Genomic DNA, 7,285 nt, shown 5'->3' on the forward strand with positions numbered 1-7,285 from the left:
GAAACTTTAATAATATGAAATTTTATACATAACTTTGATGTAATTTAAACATAATATGATTAGATAACTTGGTAACACGTTTTCAAGCCCTAAAACATGAAAAATCAATGTTTAAAACCTAAATTATATACATACATAAATCTGAATTTTTTTTATTATAAATTAAACGTGACAAACTCATAAATTCATAGTCTTTTATAACCCAAGTATAATATCAAACCATAATAATAATAAAAATTCAAAAACGATTGAAGCTTTATGTAACACCCTAGAAATTCCTTTCCTTTAAATACCCATTCTACTCTTTAAAATACGATTTAGGAATATCTAAGACATTACCGCCACCGTGAAATCGGCTAAGAAAATTATCAAAGATACACAGCGGAAGACTCAAAATTAAAAACCGTTTAAACAAGTCAACTCAAAAGTCGACCAAACGAAAGTAAAGTTTAAAACCAAACAAACAATGTCAAATAAAATCAAACTACAACTTGGAACCATTAAAGACCCTTATTCAAAACCGTTCCAAAACCAAACCTTTGTGTTAGTCTACATAAAATATGTCATAAATAAATAAAGCATAAAACACATCGTAACCTAATGAAAGCTAGCAAGATTCACTCTTCTCTCATGCCCCATCATGATTATGCTTCAATACCTGAAAAGTTTATCTCTACTTGTTTCCACTACTCTCCATTAAAAATGGGTCATCATAGGGCCAAGGTAAAGACATGGCCAAATACACAAACACACACAATCAGCAAAGCTGAGTACATAAGCGTAAATTAAACACACTAACATGCTTTCACCTATCAACACACTTACCTTATTGCACCTGTTTACAAGTACACACATCAATCAACAAAACACAATGACTAGACACTAAATAATTCATTTAGCGTTGATTACGCATCGAACGGGTTTCCAACTATCCTCCCCCAAATAAATTGAGGTTAACTGACACGGGAGCTAACCGTGCCAGCGACAAAACCACTCAAAGGTGGCGGAATTCCTGCGCATAATAATAAATAAAAAGGAATGTACAGCGTCCTGTACTCCATTAGAAGTTATGGTTAAATATAAAACCCCATAACTCCCCCCCATTGTTCATACTCAAGGTATATACGTTCCAAGAGTTTTGGTGCATAATCTCTTTCACTTTACGTTATTTACATTTTATTGGACTAGGTGATGACTCTCAAAGCATAATAAAACAATCAACAATAATTATTCAATCAACCAAACATACCAAATTAATTCTTGAATAATTAGTGACCACATATTATTTAATGTTGAACCATTTTTAATTCTACCTCAGTGTCAAAGACACCTTAAACGCATAATGCGCCAAAAATCCTATCCCTCGGTGTTAAAAACACCTTAAGTGCACAAAGGCACCAACATACAATTTATTCCTTGTGTACATAGACACTTATATAGGTCATTCCTCATGCTTAAAGCATCAATAAAAATTATTGGGAAATTCTACATTATAACCCGCTACTTTTTGAAATTCTACTATGTGCCCCTACTTTTTGAAACTTCTACAATGTAACCCCAAGGTATAGTAAGTAACTCTGTTGTACCCTTGATGCTAAATCACCGTTAATATAGTTCCGTTAGACATAAAAATTTTATTTAATTAAATAAATAAATAAATGAAATATATAAAAAAAAAAATCAAAACACCAAAACCACCCCATGGTCAGCCCGCTGCCACCGCCGTCCCACCACCCTTCCTCCGGAGCGTCGGCCGCCTAGATTTCTTCCCCTCCCCCGACGTTCGCGTTGCCCCGACCACCTCCCCTTTCCCCTTTGAATCACCCACCACGAAGTTCAACAAAATCTCTCAAATTCCAACCCCCAAATCCCAAACCCTAACCCTAACTTTCAATTTCCGGCAGTAGGAGGCTAGAGTGGAGAGAGAGAAAAGGAACAACAGCGGAGGCTACGGCTGCGGTGAAGGGAGATGGCGGATCGTTGATTTCCGGCGATTGGAGGTTATTTAAGGTGTTTTTTCGAGGGGGAGGGGGAGGGGTTACGAGTGGTTTTACGGGGAAAGGGGAGGGTCATCGGGGCTGTGCAGTCACCGAGGGAGGGAAAGGGGGTCTGAGAGGCATCCGACGTTTGAGGGGACGGGGGTAGGGTTGGCCGTGGGTTGCAGCGGCTGGTTGTGGGTGGTTGGATTGGTGATTTTGGTTTTCTTTTTTCTTTTTAATTTTTTTTAATTTTTTTGGGATAACGGAACTTTATTAACGTACACTTAACGACAAGGGTAAAACAGAGTTACCAATGAGACCTTAGGGTTACAGTGTAGAAGTTTCAAAAACCAGGGGCACAGCGTAGAATTTCAAAAAGTAGCGGGTTATAATGTAGAATTTCCCAAAATTATTTGAACCATAATAAAATTCCTTTTCAATATTCCTAACATAATTAAACATGTAGTTTAATTGATCATGCATTCTAACATGCCATAAATAAAAGTGTGGTTCAAACACAACATGCCAAACATTAACTTTCCAACCATTAATCCATCTCAAATAAATCATACTTTCTAATTTAATCACCAATATAAAAAATCCACGATTCCAATCATAAATCTTAGCATGATACTAATTAGGATTAATTGAGTCAAGTCTAGCATGATACTACATCACCAAAAATATGCTAAGTACGCGTACGTACCTTGAGTACGATTTTAAAATTGCCACGACTAGTAGAAATTGCTTACTTCAAAGTCTCCTTGGGTTTTCTCCACTCTGGGCAAAGTTGAATTGCCTCATAAGAGGGATATTTATACCCCTTCTCTATCACCCCTTTTACCCTAAACTTTCCTCATTTAGTTTTTCCTAATCCCTTCCCTACTAAAACTTGTTAAAAATCATAATTTCTTAAAATAAAACCCCAACTTCTATTAAATAATTAATTAAACAAAATTTCCTTTAGTAAAATATTCCCAACTTACATGGGATAAATAATTAAAACATCATAATTAAAATACTAAAATTATTTAAATACCCTTGTAAAATACATATTTTAAATAAAATACGTATAAAAATACGGGGTATTACACTTTACACAAATTAATAAAACAAGGAGAAGTGAAGAAAAAGGTGGAAGAAAGGGCGAACTGTCAAAGGGGCGGCTGCCTGGTGGTGAAGGGTGGTCGGCGACGTGCAGTGGGTCGCTGGAGGTGGTGCGTCTGGCTGGGCAGCGGCGGCACTTCAAAGCTTCAGGGTTTTTTAATTTTATTTTTTATTTACGTGAGAGAGAGAAAGAGTGTGAGGGTTTGGGGTTTTTATTTGGGATATTAGGAGTAGGAACTTGTAATTTGGGCTTGAATAGGAATTAAGTGTTTGGGCTAGTAACTCTAAAGGGATTATTATTTAAATTAAACACTTAACAGTTTTGGCTTGAAAATCTTATTGTGTTTACAACAAAATAATTCATATTATAAAATTAAAATAAAAATATTTGTATAAATAATAAATAAATATATTAAAAAATATGGGGGGTTACAGCTGAGTTGCAGACAAAGCTTCTCTGGTATGCTGGCATTGATGGCCTTGGTCGAGCTTTCGCGGATGCGTTTCTTTTGTTTAATGGAACGATTGGGTTTGACATTTTGCGTATACCTAGTGAGGTCCTTGCCCCTAAACTCATGAAGAAATTGGCAGATATATATTTCACAAAGGTTACCGCATCTGTGGAATCCACCTTTTCTTTATCTCCTCGTTAATCAGCATTGTGGAAATCGCAGCAGGGAGATCACTCCTCTGCTTGGCTTTGAGCATTTCCAATTTCAGGGTTGGCTAGACGATAAATGCAAGGACCTATCGATCTGCATTGTGCTACCACTTGGGTGTTCCTTTATTCTCTGTTTCGGCTGCTTGTTTAAGGGTTTTCACTGGGGATAATCTTCGGTGATCACGATGTATTGTGTGCTTGTATGGTTGGTATTAAACATCTGCATAATGTTGTTCGGGATACTCTTATTAATATTTGTTAATGAGGATATCTTCAGTGATCACGTTGTATCGTGTGCTTGTATGGTTGGTATTAAACATCGGCATAATGTTGTTTGGGATACTCTTATTGATGTTTGTTATCGATCTGGGATTTCGGCTAGAAAGGAGTTTGACATTTGGTTATCTGGAGGGAACTAAGAGGCCCTAAGACTCGCAGATAAGTTACTTTATTCCTGGGATCGTGGTCTGGATGTCTATGTTGATTTAACAGGGTCTTCTCCTTTGACACAATCGAGGCTATCTGACTTTGTCATTGGACAGACTGTGGTTCATGCAGCTCATTGGAAGCGGATCAAGTATAAATCTAGTTGTCGAGCAATTGGATATGGATTCCTTTACTTCTCATTTTCTTCACTTGGGGAATTAGACGAGGAGGCTGTTGTGTTGCTGAAGCGGGTTCAGAATTTCTCGGTGACTTAGGACATCGGGGCTCGTGCTGCTGCTCATATTTTTACTAGGATAGACTTTTCTGTAGCTAGAGGAGTGGGGGGCCCGGATTGCATTGTATCTCAGCTTCCCACTAATTTTTTGTAGGTTGTATGAATTTATCTGTTTTTGAGATATAATAGTAATAGTAATAATTCTTTCAAAAAATAGTAATAGTAATAGTAATAGTAATAGTAATAATAATAGTAATAATAATAATAATAATAATAATAATAATAAGAAGAAGAAGAAGAAGAAGAAGAAGAAGAAGAAGAAGAAGAAGAGGAGGAGGAGATCGACGGTGGTGGTGGTCGGAGGAGACCAACAATGGTGTAGGAAAAGAAAAGAGCAAATGATGAATTAATTCACTTCGTTGATGAATTTACTTTGGGGTAAATCAAGTACTTTAATTAAGTTAGTTAATAACTTGCTAACTGTTAATGTAGTGCAGTAATTGAATTTGGGAAAAATTAAGTAAGGGTATATTTGTAATTTCATTTTTTAAATTTTACTTAAAAAGTAAAGTTTCAATTTGTTGCAACTAATGTGTACCTTCCAAATTTAGTATATGTTGCAACTAAACAACTAAAAAGTAATCGAGGTAGTATAATATGTTAATAGGCTAAAATCATACGACCTAATCAAAAGTAATTCCTAAAACCACTAACTAAATAGATAGCAAAGTAGGGTCGAATCCACAGGGAACCAATGTTTTTTTACTCATAATAAATTATTATGATCTAAATTATCAAGAAACAAGTAGGATTTGTGTGATTTAATTTAAGAGATTAAAACTAAGAGATAACAATTTAATAAAAGCCTAGGACATACGTTCACCAATGAATTGAATAATATTCCGGGATAACAAACAACAATCAACTATCAATGCATTAATTAACCAGACTACAACGAGCTTTCGCTACTTATTATAATCACATAATTAATCTAACAGTATTAAATCGCATCTCTCAAATTTTAACATAACCATTTATAAATTAATTTAAACTAGCCTTAATATTAATTCTCATCTGTCGAATCTCAAATCATTATTGTGTAACTCACACAATTGAACCAGGCCTAATCTAGCTAATTTCATAGCATTAATTATAACAATTAATTGGAAATTAACCCAAAATAGTAACAATCAACAATAATAAATTATCCCCTCGTATTATTCATGGATCCTTAGGACCCTAGATAGGATACTACTCATATATAATTATATATATCTAAACTAATCATAGAATTTAAAGAAAACATGATTAAAACTAATAAAAGGGAAGAAATAATTATCAAAATTAAGGAAAATGTGAATTGCATAAAACGAATGAGGAACAATCTTCAAAGAACAATTAACTAGAGAATCTTTAAACTAAAAATCTTGAATTAAAACTAATGAAAGACATCCCTAATCACGTTTTGAAAAACATATTTATACTTTAACAAAAACTTCCTAGAATAAAATTAATAAAAATTAAGCTTAAACATCTAGAAAAACACGCGCTCGGTAGGGCACTCCATCACCCGGCCGAGCACATGTTCGGGATCTTTTACGCTCTTATCTCGCCCGGTCGGGCGAGTCTTCAGGAACTCTAATGCTTCTCTCTTGATCGGCATGGTGAGAACACTAGGAAACTTTAAATACTTCTGTTTGGGCTTCCTCTCTAATATATTTGCTGGGCCCATTTCTCAACTCTTTCTTGGACTAAAAAACTTTGGTCCAATAGCCCTAACCCGACTTGCTAATATGGCCACAGGTCACAGGTCCTTCTTCTTCACCAAGCCCTTAATCATCGGGCTCGATAATTCTTAAAGGATTTATGACTTTGACATGTGCAATTACTAAATATATATAAATGGATCAAATTATGGAGATAATTAAGTTCGCTCATTTGGGTCTTCAATATATCATAGCTAGAGGTACTAACGATCTTTTGGCGAATAAAATAGGCCAAAGCCCAATTGGACGGATCCTATAAGGTCACATAAAGGGCCTAAATCGAGCACGAGAAGAGGATGCCCATGATGGGCCTCATCCCCTAGTATGGCCGCCCATATGGAGTAGTTTGGAGGAGTTTGGGCTTCGTAACCTAGTCTAATTATAATTGGGATTATATATAGATTACGTGCCTAGGGTTTGAACATAACAATTAAGTGATCAGTTTGATCAAACCCTATTTAGCAAACACGAGACCAAACCCTTCTCACTCTCACGACGCTCTCCTCCCCTCAGCGTCGGTGTTGGTGGTTCGTGGTGGTCGGCGTTTGTCCATTAAAGGTGGTGATCGTGGTTTTCCCCTTCACTCGACCAATCTAGTATTGGTGGATGTCTCGTTCGAATCTCGTGGACTAAGTAGAGGAGCAACGCTTGGGGCTCTATTCTCTCCCTGATTTGCTAGTCGAATAGCTTCGTGGAATTCACGCACAATTCAAAGGTATGATTATATGTCTTGTGTGTTGTGGATGTGATCTTGGGATTAGGCTCTTATGAATATGATTTATGTTATTCTGCATTATAGTACCTATAAACTCCTACAGTGGTATCAGTTAGCCTCTTGCATGAACACGCTTGATTATAATAATATGATTATTTGAAGTACATGTTCTTAATTTTATATATATTAAGAGGGAAAAATTAATTTAATTATGGTTCAATTATTATATTTAATGTGATTAAAATTTTGGAATTGATTAGATGTGATTTAATTATGCTCAAAATAGCCTTGAAGAGGACCGATTTATGCCCTATAACATACGAAAATTTCGAACTCTAACCCTAATTATTCAAAAATTTTGAACCATATAAGCCCTGAAAATTCGATTTTTGATGC

General features: G+C 35.6%; 1 long non-coding RNA gene across 1 annotated transcript; it reads right to left on the reverse strand.

Moving 5' to 3' along the window:
• Positions 1 to 392: 392 nt before the first annotated feature.
• On the reverse strand, positions 393 to 2,852 carry LOC145555854 (uncharacterized). Its single transcript, XR_014091594.1, has 2 exons — positions 2,686 to 2,852; positions 393 to 686 (listed from the first exon to the last, which is right to left on the reverse strand). It is a non-coding gene; the product is annotated as an uncharacterized LOC145555854 (long non-coding RNA).
• Positions 2,853 to 7,285: the final 4,433 nt, after the last annotated feature.

Source organism: Chenopodium album, chromosome 8 (genome assembly GCF_948465745.1).
Source record: "Chenopodium album chromosome 8, dcCheAlbu1.1, whole genome shotgun sequence".
Taxonomy (NCBI): Eukaryota; Viridiplantae; Streptophyta; class Magnoliopsida; order Caryophyllales; family Amaranthaceae; genus Chenopodium; species Chenopodium album.